Source organism: Beta vulgaris, chromosome 3 (genome assembly GCF_026745355.1).
Source record: "Beta vulgaris subsp. vulgaris cultivar EL10 chromosome 3, EL10.2, whole genome shotgun sequence".
Classification (NCBI taxonomy): domain Eukaryota; kingdom Viridiplantae; phylum Streptophyta; class Magnoliopsida; order Caryophyllales; family Amaranthaceae; genus Beta; species Beta vulgaris.
The window spans coordinates 26,447,216-26,468,259 of record NC_079204.1 but is presented as its reverse complement, the minus strand read 5'-3'; positions in this window follow the sequence as shown (position 1 = coordinate 26,468,259).

The following is a 21,044-nucleotide window of genomic DNA, read 5'->3' as shown; positions in this document are numbered from 1 at the left end:
AGACGTATCAAACAATTTAGGGGTCCTAAGCCATGAAAATTAAATATGGACCCTATAGGGATATAGAACGTATCTTTAATCTCGTATTATTAATAACTAATTTAATTTTTCTATTTAAAACGATTGAAAATGAATTAACTTTGTTAAATACTTAAATGTTATTTTCATTTTTAACAAGAAGACTATTTAGATTTAAAAGAATAATGGGTTTTTTCACCAAATACCTGCGATAAATTAGAAAATTCATCATATACCCTCAATGTTTCAGATATTCACCATATACCCCTGACTTTTTTGAAAACGTTCACCAAATTGCCCTTTTCGTAACTGTCGTTAACTCATCGTTCACATTATTTATGATTTTGCCACAATTAAACCCTAATACTAAAATCTAACCCTAATCTTTAATCCCTAACCTTACTCTAACCCCCCACCTCCTCCCCTCCACCCCAGGCCAGTCCAGCCCCCACCCTTCCCCCACCCCATCCCCTCTAACCCAGCGCATCCCCCCACCCCTCTCCTACCGCCACAGCCCCCACCCCCTCTCCAACCGTCGCAACCCCCCACCCATCCCTTTCGAATTTCGCTGTTAATCCCCTCCCCTCCACCATCCCTTTGAAAATTTGCGCATCTCACTCGTCCTCGCGTGTCTCAAGCTCCTCAGATCTCGCTTGAGTTGCAAATATTCGAGGAGGGGGTAATTCGAAGGGGGGGCTGCAAAAATTCGTCAATTTCCGGTGGTTGGGGACTCGAATTCGGCCGCGAAAACTCGTGCTTCGTGTGTGCTTTTCGGCGGTTGGGGACTCGAATTCGAAAGGGAGACTCAAATTCGGCCACGAAAACTCGTGGGATTGGTGCTGCGCCGGCGGACGGGGGGAGGGCTGGGGGTGGTGGAGGGGGACCGGTGGAGGGGAATGGGAGGGGGTGGGGCCTGGTGGAGGGTGAGGGGGACCGGTGGAGGGGAGGGGGAAGGGTGTGGGTTAGGGTTTAGATTATGAGGTTAGATTAGAATTAACGATAGAGTTAGATTAGGGTAGATTAGGGTTATGGTTTAGGGTTAATAATGACAAATGGTAAATAAAGCTAACGGTGAGTTAACGAAATTTAGTCAAAAGGACATCTGGTGAACGTTTTCGAAATCTCAATGGTATATGGTGAATATCTGAAGTATTGAGGGTATATGGTGAATTTTTCAATTTGTGGGGGTATTTGGTGAAAAAACCGAAGAATATATAGTAAAGACATACCAAGGATAAAACTAGAATTAAAACAAGTATTAACTTAACGACAAAAATTTTGGATTAAAAAATGTATTTTCCATCTAAATTCAAAGAACATAAGAAGTAAGGAAATAAAATTTAGGTGGGGCCCCTTAAAATTGGGGACCCTAAGCAGTCGCTCACTCTGCTCATGTGTCTGAGACCCCTCTGACCAATGCAAGGAAGTAACATTTTTACGTGGATATTATTTATTTCTTTTACATGGGTTTCTAAGGGATATTTTACTTGGATAATACTTATTGTGCTACATATTAGTTGCAACATATGACATTAATTTAAATGAACTCATGTGAAGAGGAAAAATAAAGATATAAACAAAGAACTCATGTAATAGAAGATTTTTATTTATTTAGTGTAATGGATTTAGCCCCTACTTAGTTCAATTGTAGGGGGAAATGAAAAGGATGAAATAATTAAGATAGGTGGTAAGCCTTTTCATGCCTTTGATTCGATTCCATTCCATTCCATTAATTTGAACTTTGAAGGAAGGTAAGAGATTGATGAATATATATATATATATATATATATATATATATATATATATATATATATATATATATATATATATATATATATATATATAGGAATAGGATCTTGTGAAAACCACTCTTAGGCTGAAAACTGAAAACAAAAGATCCACACCGTTGATTTTTTATCGCGTGGCCAACATTGATGTTGCAGTTTTTTGGGTAAAAATCACTATTTTCTCTTTCCTCCCTTCTTTCATAGTTTCACCGAGTTTCTCACTCTCTCTCCTCACCTGCTCCTCTCTCCTCCCCACTCTTCTTCAACTGGATTTCACCATTGTTTTGTCATCATCTCAGTCTCAACTCTTTTTTCTCATTTCACCTTCCTCTATTAAAAAAAAACTCTTTTTCTCTCTCCTCTATTAAAAAAAAGGAAAGCAAAGAGTGGATGGCGTGTTCCCAATATGAGAAGCTTTTAAACCGGTACATCAATTGGATCTGTATTATTGTTTGTCAATTATCTTGTTGGTGCGTGAATTCGATGATTCGTTAATCGGGTTTGATTTCGCGTATTTAGTATGCGGTTGGTGCAAAATTAGGTGACAATTTGGCCATCATCGATCTAGGATTTGAATTAGGGTTTTACAATTTGTGGCCGTCAATAGATACTGATACTCTGATAGAACAGCTTGAAGAGTATTATCAAGAATTAACAACATGATTTTCAGATATGGAAGATCAATTATAATTTCATTTGTTAATTCTTTGTCTTTTGATGAGTACTTAAAGTGGGTTGTTTTATTATATTCTTGTTTTCGTATGTATTCACTTTGTTATGTGTATCAATAATGGCGTGTTTAATAATACAATTAGTTAAAGTTACCCTTATAATACTCAAAGTTATCCTTATAATACTCAAAGTTACCCTAAAAAGATGAAAATTAATTGTAACATAATAAAGTTATCCTAAACGTACTAAAAGTTATCCCTTATCATATATAAAGTTGCCCTTGAAATATATAAAGTTATCCTTAATATAATGAAGTTACCCTAAAACAGGCAAAGATTACCCCTAAAATATATAAAGTTACCATAAACGTGGTAAAAGTTACCCCGTTTTCAGTTTTCAGACTAAAAGTTGTTTTCAGCGGATCCTACCCATATATATATATATATATATATATATATATATATATATATATATATATATATATATATATATATATATATATATATATATATAGTGAGAGGGATATATAGTGAAATTCAACTATATATCCCTCTCACTTTTTGAAATTCACTAAATACTTCTAACTGTTACAAAAATATCACAACAGACCCTTCTGACTAATGGTGTTAGACTTCATTTAGTAACTATATATCTCCTAATTAACCACTCAACCTTAGTAAAACCTTTTAGCCAAATAACCATATCGCTCCTAATTAACCTTAAGTTATCCTTCCTCCTTATTTTTTCCTCTTGTTTCTCTCTTCACCAACCTCCTCCCCTTCTACGACCTTAGCCACCAAAAGTCCACCATAACCACTGCCAACTCGTCACTACAACACCACCTCAAATCTCTTTTCTCGCATTCTCTCTTCCATTGCAACCACCGTTGCCATACTACCCCGATATCACCCCCTCAGATTCTCTCTTCTTTTGTGACCACCGCTGCCACACTACCTCGATCTCATTCTTCATATTATCTCTTCTTTTTTGCGACCACTGTTTCCACCCCTCACCGCCACCAGCACCATCTCTCTCTCTATCAATCTCCTGAAAGCATTTTTCACTTCTTCCAAAATAAACATTGATTCCCCCATTATCATTCCAACTTCAACCTCACCTGTTCTCCACTCATCGTTTTAAAATCGTGAGTTTCGGAACAGCTACCACCGTCAATGACCAACTTCACCGGCAACATCGAGGCCGGGGAATAATGGGGTACGAGTACTCTGAAGAGTGTATATAGGAATTATGGGCAACGTCTTTGTCGGAGAGCTTCAAGTTCTCCGTTAGTAAGGGTAGCAAAGAGAATGTGGGGATTGGAGAAGAGAGAATTAGAGGAAAAGACAAAAAAGATACAGAAAGAAGGTTTGAAGAGTACCATAAATGATGAGTTCAGGAGAGAGAAGGAGAAGAGAAAGAAGAAGGGATGGAATTGTGGCAGGTGAGGAGAGAGAGAAAGAAGATGAAGAAGAAGCCATGTAATTGAGGAAATGGAGGGGGGAAGAGAGAGAAGAGGATCCAGATGTATAGGGAGATGGAGATGGGTTAGTTTTTAGGTTGCGTGTTGATGTGGTTTTTGAGTGGTGAGGTGGTTTTCGAGTGGCTGGTGGGGTAGTTTTTTGGTGGAAGAACATGGAGGTGGTGGTAGTGGTGGTAAATTTGGTGGAAGGAGATAGGTTGGGTGGTAAGATAGTTTTGGAGGAAGGATAAATTAGGGTTAATTAGTTAGAGTTATTAGGTTATGTATGTTTAATTAAGGTTTAGTCATTTAGAGTTTAATTAGGGGCTAATGATTAACGATGTTAACCTTCAATTAGTCAAGGGCATGTTGCGATATATTTGTAAACGTCGGGGGTGTTCGGTGTATTTCCAAAAGTGCAAGGGTAAAATGGTAAATTTTATGAAAACTCGGGAGATTTAGTGAAAGAACCGTAACATCACTAGTTCAAAAGCTAATAAAGTTAAACACGGACAACCAAAAAAAACCAAAAAAGTGATGATCAAATGAAAACAATGCTGAAAAAGGAAACTAACATGTGAAATTTTTAGTGATTAAATTCATTAAAAAAACCCTAACATTTAAAAGAATTGATAAGATTAACTATACATTTAAAAGGAAATCGACAATGCAATATAATTTACCAAAATTGACATTTCCAAATGTTTCAACATCAAAAAGAAAATTACAAATTGTAGACTCAATATTTGCACAAACGAAATAGTTGCAAAGCTAGAGATGCAAGAGATAGTGAGCGACATGAGCAAGAGTGAGAGATGTGAGCAATGTGTGTGTGCGTGTGTATGAGAGATATAAAGAGGGAGAAAGAATGTCAACTTTCCTTTATTTTGTGAAGGTTAGAGAGGACCATAATTTTCTTACCGCAGAATAATGGGCGATAACAAAAGAGTTGAATGAATTATTATTGAAACGGATTGACTTTTATTTCAGCCCTAACCAAACAATTTATCATAACGAATTCATCAAAAAAATTCATCCCATTTCTAGGACTTTTATTTCACCAACCAAATATAGGCTCAAGATGACACACTTATTGATTCAATAACTTGTATTTTGGCATGGACGATTCTCCGAGTCAGTTACAATTTTCAAATATATTATTATTCTTAAATTTCATAACTGATTTCATTAACTTTTTGTAATTTTTTGTCTAGTGCAAAGTGGAAAATAGACGTTATAGCATGATAAGTTGTTTTAAAATAAACTCTAAGTAATTGGGGATGAAAATAATAATTTCAATGGAACTGAGGTAAGATAATATTATTACCTTAATAAAATTGTAAGAGATTAAAAGCTTGTCCATGTCTTTATAATTACACATTAATTATTAGACTTTATTATGTTTTACTTTGAAAATTAATATTGAAATGACAGTGGATTGGTGGTTAAACTCTCACATTTCACAAGTCATGTGTTCGATTCCTAATAACTAGGAATTGTTAATATATTTAAATGAGATAATAAAAATATATATTATAAGCTTAAGAAGAGTGTCACGACATATTTTCTTTGATAAGTAAACCTTTTGAGCAAAGCATGGTACACATCAACGTTCTAATTATGTCAAATTGGTTAATTGATCTATTTCGAGATTAAGCTGAGCATGTGTAATTATTTTTAGTGATGATAGTATTGATCATCATCACACAATCTAATATAACTAGAATTTTAATGTTATCTATCTAATTGAAAGGAGTCTTATTATTCTCATCCAATATGATACATTAGGCTAATAATTAAACATGTAATAATTAAAACTTGATTTTCCCAACTCTAACTATCATATTTTAGTAATGATGTCCGCAAATCCGAGATGAAGGTTTTTAACTATCTTATCTCAAGGCGAATAAAATAATACTCCATCTGTTTTTTTTATATTTCTCACTTAGAATCTTGACACTATTCATAATTAGAGAGAATCTTCTCAATTTTTTTTCAATTTATAAGAAAAAATATAGTAATGTGAGATCATGTGGGATCTTGTTTGATTCGTCTCAATTAGTACATTATTAATATTCAATCGTTATAATTTTTACTAATATATAATAAAAGATATTTAAATTCAAAAATGTGCGTTGGGAGATGTGCATAGGAAAGTGAGAAAGAAAAAAAAAAGAGGGAGTACTCTTTTTGTTTCTTTTTATTAATTGTTAAGCTTACACTTTTTGCGCATTCTCATTAGTGCATGATTCTCATAATCTAATGATTATATTCTACGATATAAAATTTCTATCGTGCATGCAATATAGACTATATAGTACTCCCTCCGTCCCATAATACAGTGCCTACTTCATTTTTGGTGGGTCAAACTTTTAAATCTTTGACCGAATATTCTCATTTGTATATATAAAAAAACAAATTCATGTGGTATCTTATTAGATACGTCTCAATGTGTATTTTCATAATATCAACTTTTTATATTTTTATTAATACGGGATTGAAGATATTAAAGGTCAAAATTATGTCTTGGAGGTTGTGTAAAAAAAAAAAAAAAGCATTATAATATGGGGAGGAAGTATGTCATAAAATAAGGACAAATTTTTTCACTAATCTTTTTAGGAAAAAATTTAACTTCTTACTACGCGCTCTCTACATTCCTAACTATACATTCTTTTGTTTTGTGGGGGTGAGGTAGGTGGTTTGCATCGAGGTTTGGAGTTGGAGTAAAAAGATGAGACTTCTAATTCTTACATTTGTTTTTATAGAATTGTGAATAGAATGAGATTGTAATTGAAGATAGGAAATTACTATAATCTTCACCTTCAGGGGCAACTGATAAGAGGTAGGAATGAAAATCATTAAAATACTGATCAAAATTGACAACTTTGCCATTAACGAAAACAAAGAAAGAAAAATGTTTTGTCACAGAATCACTGTAACTCTATTATTATTTATTTGCAACTTATTCCTAATACTGTAATACACCTTAAAATAGAAATAGAAATTACTTTAATTTAATAAATTCATAATCATCATTCTCTCTCATCATTCCACCCGTTCTCTTCGACATAAAATAGTTGAACTGAACTGAACTGAATTGGACTGAATTGAACCGAACGGAATTAAACTGAACTGAAATGAATAGTGATATGTGAGAGTAAAAGTATTATCTAGAGCTGAACTGAACTGAACTGAAAATAAGCTGGGGAGAACAGACCCATAATGAGAAAAATGGTTACTCAATAAAAAAATTACAAATTTAATATGACTGCAAAACTTTACATCTAACTGTTTATCTCAATTTCTAAAAACTTTATAGTTTATAGTAGTTTGTATAACAATAATTATAAATCACACTTTTATAATTATATTTTGATGAAATTTATTAAAAATAGACCAAAACAATGGACAAAAAGACTAATATGGTACTCCCTCTATATATTTTTTTATCTTTTCTACTTTGACTTTGCACGTTTGCCAATGCACTTAATATCTATTAATTATCTTTCATTACATATTAGTAAAAATTATAATAATTGAATATTAATAAAGTACTCATTGAGACGAATCAAACAAGACCAAACATGACTATATTTTTTCTTATATATTGAAAAAAAATCTAAAAAATTCTCTCTAATTGTGAATAATGTCAAAATTATAAGTGAGAAAGATAAAAAAAATAGAAAGGGAGTATAAAAGAAAAGTGCAACTCATGGTAGCATTTTTTGTAAATATAAAAAACTTCCCAAATTTCACCTGTTTTATGAGTGTCGAGGGATGCTCAGAATACTCATAATTTTATTATGTAGCATAATATGCATATTGCAGTATTTAGTTTGCACTCCTCACTAAAGATACCTAAGTATAGATTATCCATTAAAAATAAATTATTAAAAATAAGTAATTATGTTGTGTTCGATTCCACTTATTAATGTCTATTTTTAATAAATAGACAAAATTTTCGGAAAAATGGTGAGAGATTAGTACATCTAACCACCCGTAAACTATTCATTTGCCATCATTGACTCATTGTTTCGCAACTGCATTGACACTCATCTCTAGTCACTTAATTTGTCTTTTTGTGCCACGTCAGATCAATGTTGTGAGATTCACAGATGCTACCACCAATTTGTTTGGATACTTTCTTTCTCTCTTTTTTGGCCACCAAACTGGTGGTATGGTTGTTTGTGGTGGAGAAGAATCATGTCAGACTACGCCAACGGTATGACGCCCGCAGTTTTGGAAATATTTCTTTTCTATGTCCAGCGTTGAAATCATAAGATACCACTAATCAAACAATAATAAATAATAACAATATACTCTATATGATTGTCAAAATTGGTCTTAATAAAAAATACAATTTGATTAAAGAAAACTACAAACAATCACTAATATATGTAAATCATATTTTAAACTTTTTTTTATTTCCTCTATTATACAATAATGATAATCATTTAACTTTTGCATTATTTATCGGTTAACCTTAACTAAATTCTTTTTATTATTTATAAAATAAACGAAAAACTGTCATCTGCAAAAAAGGGGTGAGCTATTCTCGGATAGCTGATGGCAGTATTTTATTCAGTAGAGCCAATTTGCAAGAATGCTCTAAAATAGCTGATATAATCAGTTTATATGAGAGAGCTTCCGATAAAAAAGTTAATTTAAGCAAGACGGATGTAGCGTTTAGCCAAAAAGTGTCTGTTGAGAGGCGAAAGAAGATTGTTGATACTCTTGGAGTTAGAGAGCTAGAAAGACATAACAAATATTTGGGCCTGCCGACAATCATAGGCGTTCCCAAACGACGGTTTTTGCGTGCTTAAAAGAGAGAATTTGGAAGAAATTGTATGGTTGGAAGGAGAAGTTGTTGTCTAGACCTAAAAAAAAGTGTTGATTAAAGCTATTGTCCAAGCAATGCCAACCTATATGATGAGTATATATATTCTGCATTCTTGATGGCTTGATTGATGAAATCCATGCTTTGATAGCTAAATTTTGGTGGGGATCGAACATAGCGGAGAAGAAGCAACATTGGCATAATTGGGAATCTATGTGTTTGCCAAAGTCTATGGGAGAGGATTGGGATTTCAAGACTTAAAATGCTTTAATCAAGTTATGCTCGCAAAACAATGCTGAAGATTATATGATGATCCAAATTCTTTACTCTTTAAAGTGCTTAAAGCTTGATATTTTAAAAATGACGAGTTTTTAGGTGCTTATAGAGGGGGTTCGATCCTAGCTATTCGTGGCGAAACATTTGGGGTGCTAAATCATTGTTGTTAGAAGGGCTTAGATGTCGTGTTGGAAATGGCTTGAGAATAAAGGATGGGGGGCGGACGAGTGGTTGCCGAGAGAGGGTGGGAATTTTACGCCCACACCTATCAATGCTGCTGATCCGGATTTAATGGTGGCGGATTTAATTGATCATGAAATAGGATGGTGGAATGAGAGCAAAATTCGGGCTTTAGTGGAGGAGGTCGATGCTACAAGAATCATGGATATACCTCTTTCAAAATTTTGGCCACGTGATTGCAAGTTTTGGTGGCTGAGCAAAGATGGTGTGTATGCGGTGAAGTTGGGGTACTGGCTAGGAATGTTAGGGAAGACTAGAGCGTGGCAATTGGGTGCGGGACAACATGAAAGAGAGCTGTGGAAACGTGTTTGGGTGATTGATGACCCAAATAAGTTAAAACACTTTGTATGGAGAGCGTGTAAGAGTAGTCTCGCCATGAAGGATAGACTATATTATAAACACATTACCCCTGACACTAGTAGAATAAATGCTTATTGCTGCGGTCATTTAGTGGCCTATTGCGGCGGTTTTGGCCGCGCAGCAAATAAGGGTGCAACAATAGTTAAATAATATATTAACCGCAGCAATATTTCAACATATTGTTGTGGTTTCTAGCGTAAACCGCAACAATGTTATTATTTTATATCATAAAAATCCAGTATATTGCTGCGGTTTCTAGGCAAAACCGCATCAATATTATTATTTTATATCAGAAAAATTAAGTATATTGTTGCGGTTTTTAGCCAAAACCGCAATAATATGTCGTGATACTGGTAATTTTTTTTTTTTTGCATTTGAAAATTAAATTTGAAATATTAAAATCAGACAACTAACCCATTCACTATCTACTGAATTAACAGACAAACTGAACATGAGATGCTATAAATCTCATTAATATATAAAGCTGAAAAATCTGATTACATCAATATTGCAAAACAATAAAATGAAAAAATAAAAAAAGCAATGAAAAAATTCTAAAAAAAGCAATGAACAAATCTAATAAAGCGCGAGAAAGGGAAGCTCTATTCTCTTGGTTTGAGTTCTCTAGTTCCGGTAGTTGGAGTTTCATAGGAAGAAGATATGTGTTGAATTTAAATGAAAAAAACGATCTAAAACAAAAAAAATTAAAAGCAACCGAAAAAAACACGATATCTAAAACAAAAAATGAAAAAGCAAACAAGCAGATCCAAATAAAAAGCAAACGAAAAAAACCCGAAAAAAAACACGATATCTAAAACGAAAAATAAAAAAGCAAACAAGCAGATCCAAATAAAAAGCAAATGAAAAAAATATCTAAAACGAAAAATGAAAAAGCAAACAAAAATTGAAAAAAAGCAACAAACAGATCCAAGTAAATGGAAAAGAAAGATGAAAAAAAAAACGAAAAAAGAAACAAATCTAGAGACGAATGCTTCATCGGAGGCCAAAAACCAACGAGAAAACAAATCTTGCGAGAACACGAACGCCGGCGAGCAGGTCTGAGTTGGCGATTCTTTAAAGACGTCGACAAGGATTTTACAATTGTTGAAACAAGAGAAACTGTGAGAATTATGTGTCGTTTTCGCCAAATTGAGTGTCGTTTTCTCCAAATTGGGTCGTCGTTTTCGAACAATGTGGGTCGTCGTTTTCGAACGTCGGCGCCGATTGCGATGATGAGAGACGTGAGAGGTGTGTGAGGGTGAGAGAGAAAAAGTGAGGTGAGAACATGAAAGAGATGAAAATGGCGTGTGAGGGTGAGAGGTGATCGAGAGGTGAGAGGAGAGAGAGAATGTGATAACGGCTGAGAGAGATGGGTCAAGGGTGAGAAAACCCTAGATGAATGAAAAGAATGAGTTGATAAAAGTGAGGGAACCCTAACTGCCACTTGGGCTTATGTGTTTTATTAAATTTAAAGGCTATTGTTGCGGTTTTTTCACAGAACAACAACAATATATCCTGGTCAAAGGGTCAACAATTTTCAAAAAATATTCGCTGACATCATATTGCTGCGGTTTTTTTTCCGAAACCGTAGCAATATGGTTATTTATATTTTTCTTTTTCTTTTTACGTGATATGTTGCTGCGTATGGGCAAAACCATAGCAATATCACTGCATCAATAATCAATTATTCTACTAGTGTGATAATGTGTTTCAGATTTGCGAAGAAACGAAACCGTTATTCATTCTCTATTCTATTGTAAGCATGATGTGGATGTCTGCAAGAATAGTGATTACGTTGATGATATAGGGGGGGCCCCCAAAGAATTCTTTTTCTGAGATATATCTCCGGTTGGCTGTAACACCCCGATAATTCTCTCTTTTCAGAAATACCTTTTTAATATAAAAGATAGAGAATTACCAAAGCATTATCGCCCATGTGATAACGTATCGGCTTGATAAGCGCATATATGTCTATATTTTTGTCCCCTAAAATTAGTCTTATGGTTGTCTTCTATGTGTTATTTTATAATATTTATTGACTTTAATTAATAAGTGACTTATTTATGTCCATATTATATTTTATTGAATAATTAGCTTAAATAGTGTGTTATTTTATTATAGGTATTTTACAAGTTCACTTTGCTAAAGGAAGACAACAAGACTAAGAGAAAAAAGAGAAGAAAAGAAAAGAAAAAAAATGATAAAAGTGAGCCCAAGCTCACGTGGGCTGAAGGAAGCAACAAAAGGGGCAACTACATCTTTTAATTCATGCTTCCTATTTGTATACTCAGCAAACCAAAGAAACATAATACTTTCCGAATTCCACGCAAGGAACAAAGAGGAGATATGATTTTATATCTCAAAATTTTCACGATACAGATTATTTAGGAGATTTTCAGTTATGAAATTTTATCTTTTTGATTCTATCTTCTACACAACGAGATATAAATTCACCATTTTTCGGAGATGAAAAACACACACACATACAAGAGAGTTCGTGAGATTGAAGAAAATAATTGGGTTCGTCCAAGATCGACAAGTTGACAGGAATTGAAGAAGTATTGCGTTCGGAGGCGAATTGAGGGTAGCGGCTGCATCAATTCGGGTCTACAGTCATGAGTTTTCTCTCTTCTATTTTCAGTTAGTTGTTCTTGTGATTGAACTTGATTCTATCTGAATTTATTCTTGATTTCAGTTTCTTATATTTCTATTATTTGAGTCTAATTGGTTAACGCTGAGTTGATTGAATTTAATTATTTAATTTAGTATTTATGCAATTCATACTATTGTTGGTTGGTTATGAAATTTGATATCTTTACTTGTAATTGGACGCAATTAGTTGTTTAGATACTCAAATTGTGTTATATGACTATTAGGCGCAGCGTTTAATAGTTGGATAGGGATGACGACTTGAGATTAATAAGAGTGAGCGGCTCATCTCAATATTCTTAAGTGTATGAATTGTGCTAATTAAACAAGTTTATTAGGGTTGGATTTGTCTTAGCAAGATTCTAGATTTTTAGTGAGTAAGACAAGAATTGATCGCGGCGATAATTCACCAATCTAAGTGCTAAGTTAACTATTAAAGTGGTCTCAATTATAAAGGTTAAGAAGCTAAATTATGACTAAACATTCTATGATCGAATCGGGAATTAATAGAGTTTGTGTGTCGTCACTTGTAATTATTAGTTTAGTAGTAGTTTTAATTTTACTTCGTCTAAGTAGTTGGTTACAACCGAAACCCCTCCTAATCGTATATATGTGAATAGTGTAAATTCGTATATGATATATATTTTTGTCACTTAGTTGAATATTTGAGTTTAGGAATTATAATAATCTTCTCGTGGGATCGACCCTTTCTTACCCTTTTACTAGTTACAAATATTTTTGAAGGTTTAAGTTAGGTTTTTAATTTTATATGGTAAACGACACGTATCACGGCTTATTCAGAATTTTGCAGCGGAAAACATATAACTAAACTTTAAACTTTATTATTATAAATAAACCAATAAGTACTTTAAAATCAAACACTTTAAATATGTCTACTCGACCAAACTTATTAAAGTACGTCCTACTAATGCAGAAAATAAGATATACTAGATTACACAATCTCTCCATTCCCAGATTCCCAAGGATGCATCATCTGCAAACCTGTAAATGTCAATGCTTTAAAGAATCTGCTCACCAAAATGGGTCATCACAGGATCAATAAGGCAAAGCCATGATCAACAATCACAAGCAAAGCACGTAAACAGCAAAGCTGAGTACTACATTCTAATACATAAACATTCCTAACATGATACTAATAAATAACATGCAGGGATAAATAATAATATAACATTCTGCAGATAACTTCTATTGAACATAACTTTAAACATCTTTTTATTACTTTAATGGAATAGTTATTATACTTGATTGTGTTATCTACTAATGTATTCACCTAGGAAGACGAAATACGGGCGCTACTTCGAATTTTAGAATGACCTGCAATATTGAGGAACCTTTGAAAAATAATAGGGATGGTGATCAATCCATCTTCCAAAAAAAGCCATGGGCTACCACCATGTACTCCAACTCCTAATGTCCAACTCTAGACGTGCACCAATCTAAAGTCTATAACTATCCTCGTTACACTTTACATTTTTTATAATTTATTACTTGTTATGACACACACACAAGTAACACAAAAATAACAAATCAAACATTCACAACTGAGCTTCTTTTATCTTAGGATTTAATAAGCGATCACACAACTTACAATCTAAGATTACTTTCTTTAATCTCAATCTTTTTTATTCGGGAAATTTCCTTAGTTATCCCTGAGGTTTGACGTAATTCCCAAATTACCCCCCACATTTGGGGAATTCCTCATATACCTCTGAGGTTTGTGTTTGTGCTCAAGACATCCTTACTATGGATGGAAACCTAACGTTGTTAGGTTTTCCCCTCTCTCTCCACCCATCATCCTCCATTGACGAACATGGAAGCTTTCTCTCTCCTCCCAACCCATTCTAAAGCCCTAACCACTCAACCCCACCACCTCCCCTTGCCCCAACCCCTCCCCCACCCCCGCAGCCCCCACCCCTGCAAGCCGCAACCCCTAATTTCGCAATCTCTTTCTCTCCTATGTTTTTCTCAAATTCCAAATCTCCGACTGAAGAAGATATATTTTTCTCTGGCCTATTAACTTCACTGTTCGATCTTCTTCGTTGGGCATCGATTTTGCCACTGCTCATTTACCAAACGGAACCGGGCATCGATTTCAACTAGGTGGGGAAGGGGTAGGGTCGATTTCGACAGAGGTTTGGGCGTCGATTTGGACGGGGTGGGGTAGGGGAGGGGGGAGGCTGCGGGGGTGGGGTAATCTGGTGGGGGGGGGGCTGCTGGGGTGGGAGGGTGGGGGAGGGGGCTGCGGGGTGGGGATGGGTGGGGGGGGGGAGGGGAGGTGGTGGGGATTGGGTGGTTAGGGCTTTAGAGTGGGGTGGGAGGAGAGAGAAAGCTTCCATGTTCATCAATGGAGGATGATGGGTGGAGAGAGAAAAAGAAAATTGGGGAGAAAGAGAGGAAAACCTAACGGCGTTAGGTTTCCATCCATAGTAAGGGTATCTTGAGCATAAACACAAACCTCAGGGGTATCTCAAGAATTCCCCAAATGTGGGGGGTAATTTGGGAATTAAGCCAAACCTCAGGGGTACCTGAGGAATTTTCCCTTCTTATTTTGTTGAACCTAGCCAACAATCAATCTTACCTTTCAAAGGCATAACTTATCAACTTACCAAATAAGGCCCACAATCATCATAACGTAGTGAAAATAATACTTGTAAGGGAACACATGAATAAACATTGATTCAATCTCAATAATATATTAATTACCCTATATGAGTTAATAAATAAAGTTCCTATCCACATACTTGCATCAATAATTCCATACAAACATGACAATCTTTAACTCATAATAAATCTCGTGAATAACATGTTTGCAAACAGGCATAAAACATGTAAAATTCAATCATACTAGAAATCACATATGAACTTATAAAGTTACTATACATGATACTACAACTTTTTCCTTCTTAAATCATGATACTAGATCACATAGCACATAGGTATGTACGTACCTTGTGTAGACAAATTGAGAGGCCACTTTTTTACTTCAAAAGTTGCCCAGGGAATAATCTCCGGCTAACCAAATATAAAACATTGGTATATCAATATACCAATAAATTTACGGCAATAAAACTTCACTTAAAAACATGTCAAAACCTTTTCTAAAATTCTTTTGACACCAAAGATTAAATATTTCAAACCCTAAAATATGGTACTACTAAAATAGGCTTTCAAAACCTCATAAATCAAGACTTTAATATTTAAATCTCTCCTTGAACATAAAATATTAAATCTGAAATTTCTTTTCTTAATAATATGAAACATATAATCTGAAATAATTAAAGATATAATATTTAAACTATACTTTAACAAAATAATACTTAGAAATATTAAATCAATATATATGAAATAAATATATAAGAAAGCGATGAAAAGAATCAAAGTAAAAAGGGAGAAAAAGAGTGAAAATACCGAAATCGCGAGTGAAATATGGCAGCAAAATTGCGAACTTGCAGAGGCCATAACTGATAGAATAATAATCAGAATCGAGTGCTTCTTGAGCCTAAGTTCAATAACTTTTTGAGATCTACAATTTCCCAGAAGGAAGTTTTGGCTAAAAATAAATAGAACTATGAGAAATCTGGACAACCAGATTTGGGTGAGAGAAAAAAAAACGAGTGAGAAACCGAGCAAAAGTCGAGTGAAGCAAAGAGGGAAAAATCTAGTGAAGAGAGGGAAAGAGGAAAACGAGAATTAGTGGAAAAAAAAAGCCAAAATCTGAAAAAATGAATCATGGGAGGTTTAATGAAGTATTTATAGGTTCCCTTTTCCTAATCCTAGTAGAATTAGGAGTACATAAGAATAGGAGTCCTATTATTAGGAAAAGAATTACTCCTTTGGGCTTTTAAATGGGCTCAAAAGGCTACAAATTGGGCTCCTTAGCCCATAAGCTTAATTTAATAATTAAATATACTTTAAATACTACTCTTTAAATAATTAAAGTTCCACTTAATGAAACATTTAATTAATTTAAGAAATAAAAACCATAAAACTCTTTTAACTCCTCAAAATAGTCAAACATTAAAATAATTCGACTCATAAAATATTAAAATCATTTATAAATATACTTTAAATATATTTATAAAATTCATAAAATTACAGGGGATTATAGTCTAACCCTCTTAAAGGAAGTTTCGTCTCGAAACTTGACACGAAAAGTCACAACTTTTCAAAAGTTTGAACTCATCTTTTCCAAAAGTTCAAGAAGAATTGTGCCACTTGTGCACACTTTTGCTTACTTAAAACACTTGTGTTACTTATGAACACGTTTTCTTATGTGGAGAATCTACTCGTTTTGCACTATCATGTGCAAAATGCCCACAATAGGTATACATATGCATGAAAATCTCATAAAAATAGACAAAAAGCGCGGAATTTATCGCATTCTATACCCCTTAAAGAAAATGAGTTACGCCCTCGAAACTCACCTCAAGGAATAAGTCTGGATACTTCTTTTTCATCTCATCTTCGGCTTCCCGCATTACCTCTTCAGACTCGTGCTTAGACCAAAGTACTTTCACGATGTGGACGTCCTTATTGCGTGTACTACACACTTTCCTGTCGAGAATCTTCACAGGTCTTTCCTCATATGTGAGGCTACTATCGATCTGAATCCATTCAGGCTCTAGGACATGACGCTCATCAGGGATATAGCGTTCGAGTTGTAAAATATGGAACACATCATTCGTCTTCTCAAACTCCATTGGAAATGCCAATCTATAGGCTACTTCCCAATTCGCTCCTGAATCTCATATGAGCCTACATACTTAGCACTCAACTTGCCCTTTTTCCCAAATCTCATGACGCCCATAGTGGGTGGTACTTTCAAGAACACCTTATCACCTATGGCGAACTCATATTCGCGTTGTTTCAAATCAGCATAAACTCTTCTGCCTATCCTGCGTAGCTTGAATTCTAGTCTGAATCGTCTGACGTTCTTAACGGTTTCCTCAATAAATTCTTTCCCCAAGACTATATTTTTACTAAAGTCATTCCAAAAAATAGGACTTCTACACTGCCATCCATATAATGCCTCAAAAGGTGCCATGTGAATGCTCGCATGATAACTATTGTTATAGGAAAACTCGATCAGGTCTAATTGATCCTCCCAACTACCTTGAAAGTCAATTGCACATGCTCTCAATATATCCTCCATGGTCTGGTTAGTCCTCTCAGTCTGACCATCAGTCGCAGGGTGAAAGGTTGTACTCATTTTCAATGTTGTCCCAAGATTTAATTGGACCTTTTTCCAAAATTTTGAAAGAACTCTAGAGTCACAGTAAAAAATGATATCCTTTGGAACTCCATGTAGTCTCATAATGTATGTCTTAGCAAGTTGCTTCTTTTTCCATGTCTCCTTAATGGGTATAAATACAACGGATTTGGTCAATCTATCTACAATAGCCCAAACAGTGTCATTTCCACCTCCCTTTAAACCTTAGACTTCCATCATCATAAATCTTAAAGTTAGCTTCCTTACCTTGCTTCATTTTCTCCTTGATCTTATCTAGGTCCTCATCCCCAACTTGACCATCTTTGATCTCATCCAAAACTGACAAACCTAAAGATAGAGCGTTAAGTTTTGCCTCACGTTCCCCAGGATTTAAGATTTCTAGGCTCAACCTTTGCATATCTCGACACAACTCCTCATGGACTATCAAGGCACTCAAGCAATGACTCGATTTTCTACTCAGGGCATCAGCAACCACATTGGCTCCCCTCATGATACTGAATGTCTAGGTCATAATCCTTAATCAACTCCAGCCATCTTCTTTGCCTCATATTCAGGTCTTTTTGGGTGAAAATGTACTTCAAGGTCTTATGATCTGTGAATATCTTACAAGTCGCTCCATAGAGGTAATGTCTCCAAATTTTTAATGCAAACACTATGGCAGCTAACTCTAAGTCATGGGTAGGGTAATTAGCCTCATAAGATTTCAATTGACGCGACGCATACGCAATTACCTTCCCATTCTGCTGTAGCACACATCCTAGACCATTCTTCGAAGCATCACTATATACCTCAAATCCCTCATTCACACCAGACAGGGTCAAAACAGATGCAGAGGTTAAACGATCTTTAAAAATCTGAAAGACTTCTTCACACTTTTCACTCCACTTAAATTTTGACTCCTTTTTCATCAAGTTGGTCATAGGTCTTGCTATCTTCGAGAAATCTCTCACAAATCTCCTATGTAGCCATCTAGACCTAGGAAACTTCTGATATCTGACACGCTCTTTGGGGTTGGCCACTCACTCACAACTTAAATCTTAGCAGGATTTACTGAGACTCCTTCCTAGACACATAGTGACCAAAAAATGCTACTTTCTCCAAACGGAACTCACAACTTGTATGAAACTATTAAAATCATTGATACATCTTCGGGATGCAATATGACTTCCTCGTTCAGCCAATTCTCGAATTTCGTAAAATCACCCATTAGAAAGCATGGTAGCTATACGAGGTTTCAGATTTCATTGAGCTCTTGCCATACTGCATTTCTCAGGTCACAACAACATGGGTTATACACATTTATTAGGCAACATCTGAAATTGGAGTTGAGAATAGTGCCACATACCGCAATCCAGTATCTTGTTATTTGGTGGGAATCAATCTGGAAAAAACTTGAATTCCACATGGACAACAACCCACCTGAGATCCCCACTGAGGGGCTAAAAGTAGTAGTTTTACTATGTTTACTAAAGGGACCTTTTCTTAAGGGAGACTAGTTTAAAGATATTAAAAAAGGTTCTTTATGCTTGGTTCTAAAAAAAATGTATTTTAAAGAATTTTCTTTAATGCTAGATTTAAGAAAAGCTTAGTAAAACTCACCTGATTTTGTAAAAATCACTAAAATAAATTTCTAAAAGAGTTTAAATTAAGTTTTCAAGTGTGTTGGCCATAAATGTAGTAGCTTAAACAATTTTATATGTGTTCAAATATTAGTTGCTAAATGTATGAATTTGCTTAACAAGTCACTTAAGCTTCATAGTAATTTTAAGCTAATTTACTAATTATGTGTTTTGCTTGTGATTTATGATTGTGTGGGAATTTTGCGTGGCAATTATACTTTCCCAAAAACTCCTAAAAATATGTAGAAATTCTAATTATAAAGTTTTTAGGGATACTTCCTACTTGCTTGTTGGTTTGAACTTGATGTACATACTAAGGATTTATGAAATTGAACTATATTTTGTTGGGGAGGAAGTTGTGAAAGTAGTAATAAACATCATTATGTAAACCATAAACGCTACAAAAAATGAATATCCGTTTAAAAACTTCAGAAATTCGTGTATACGTGAATATGTGTATAATCGAACATGTTATGAAAGTCTTACAAGCATATCAAATGATGGTGCGGAGACGTCCCTCAAAAATCTAGAGAAAATTCCCTCTCTTCGTATTCTATTCCTCATTATAATGGTGAATTAGAAAACAACATATCTTTATCTCACATTTCCAAAATAGTTGTTATTATATGCATGCAACTTTTATTACAAGAAAGAATTTCATGAGTTTCATAAACCAACATATTGAATGCATTTATGATGGCTACTATATTTTCAGAGATTTCTAATTTCTGTACTAAAAAGTATCTGTGTGAAAGTTTGAGATCTTTATTTCAGATTTTCTGTTATATGTAATACTCCTTCCGTTTTTTAGATTTAATATATTGACTTTGGACACTATTCATCCAATACACTTTGACCATTAATTGTTATGTATACATAAGAAAAATAGTCATGTGGGATCTTGTTTGATTCGTCACGGTATATTTTTCATAATCGGCTCGAATCGACTCAACTCAAAAATGATTTTGTTTTTGGCCTTATGTAAGCAATCAATTCAAGAGGTTATTACACCTGATTATGGAGCCAAGGTCTTTGCGGATAGAAAAAGGTGAGAAATCCAAAACATTAATAATCATATGCTAATATATATATATATATATAGGGGAGATACGAGGTTGGTGTAGCACAAGGTCAGACCCCACCAAGCTCATTCTAGGAGAAATATCCCCTTATCCCCCCCCCCCCCCTCCTAGCATGGACATTCTTACCCAAAAAAGAATATAAGGATAAATATGTAGGTCAAACACTTGAGAATAAAAGGAAGTTCTATCCCCAAGTATCACAGTTGGAACGATCACAATGTGAATCTTCAACAAACTACGCCAAGTAAACTTTGTCATGTATAATGGGGCATATAAGAGTAACAAATATCATTAGTAAGTTAATCCCCGAATATGTATATAGATGATATGTTGAGTATTTATAAGCATAGGAATTATTTGTGAAATATATATAGATTAGGCGTGGGACGATTGAAGTTTGAGCGACAATCATCCTAGCTTTTTTGTTTTATGTGGGCAGCACTTACATGGTAGAACATTTTAGAACGTCATGGACCAATCCTTGTTTGCAGCAACTAATGACATCGACTAAATTAGCACAATCACATGCCGCTATGCTCGACCTTATCTTTACCCATATTGAAAAATACCAATAGCTGCTGCTCAAATTCTTCCCAACAACAAAGGACAATCGGTTTCTCTCAAGTTCCATTCTCCTCCACCCCCTCCGTCCTTGGAGGTAAAATGACAAAAATTAGTATGCCGAATATTCAAGGCTTAGAGCTGAGAGATAAGAGATGAGAGCAGAGACATTCATAGCCACAACTAAACATCCCACTAGCAACCAAACAAGAATTTGTATCAGAGGTAATACT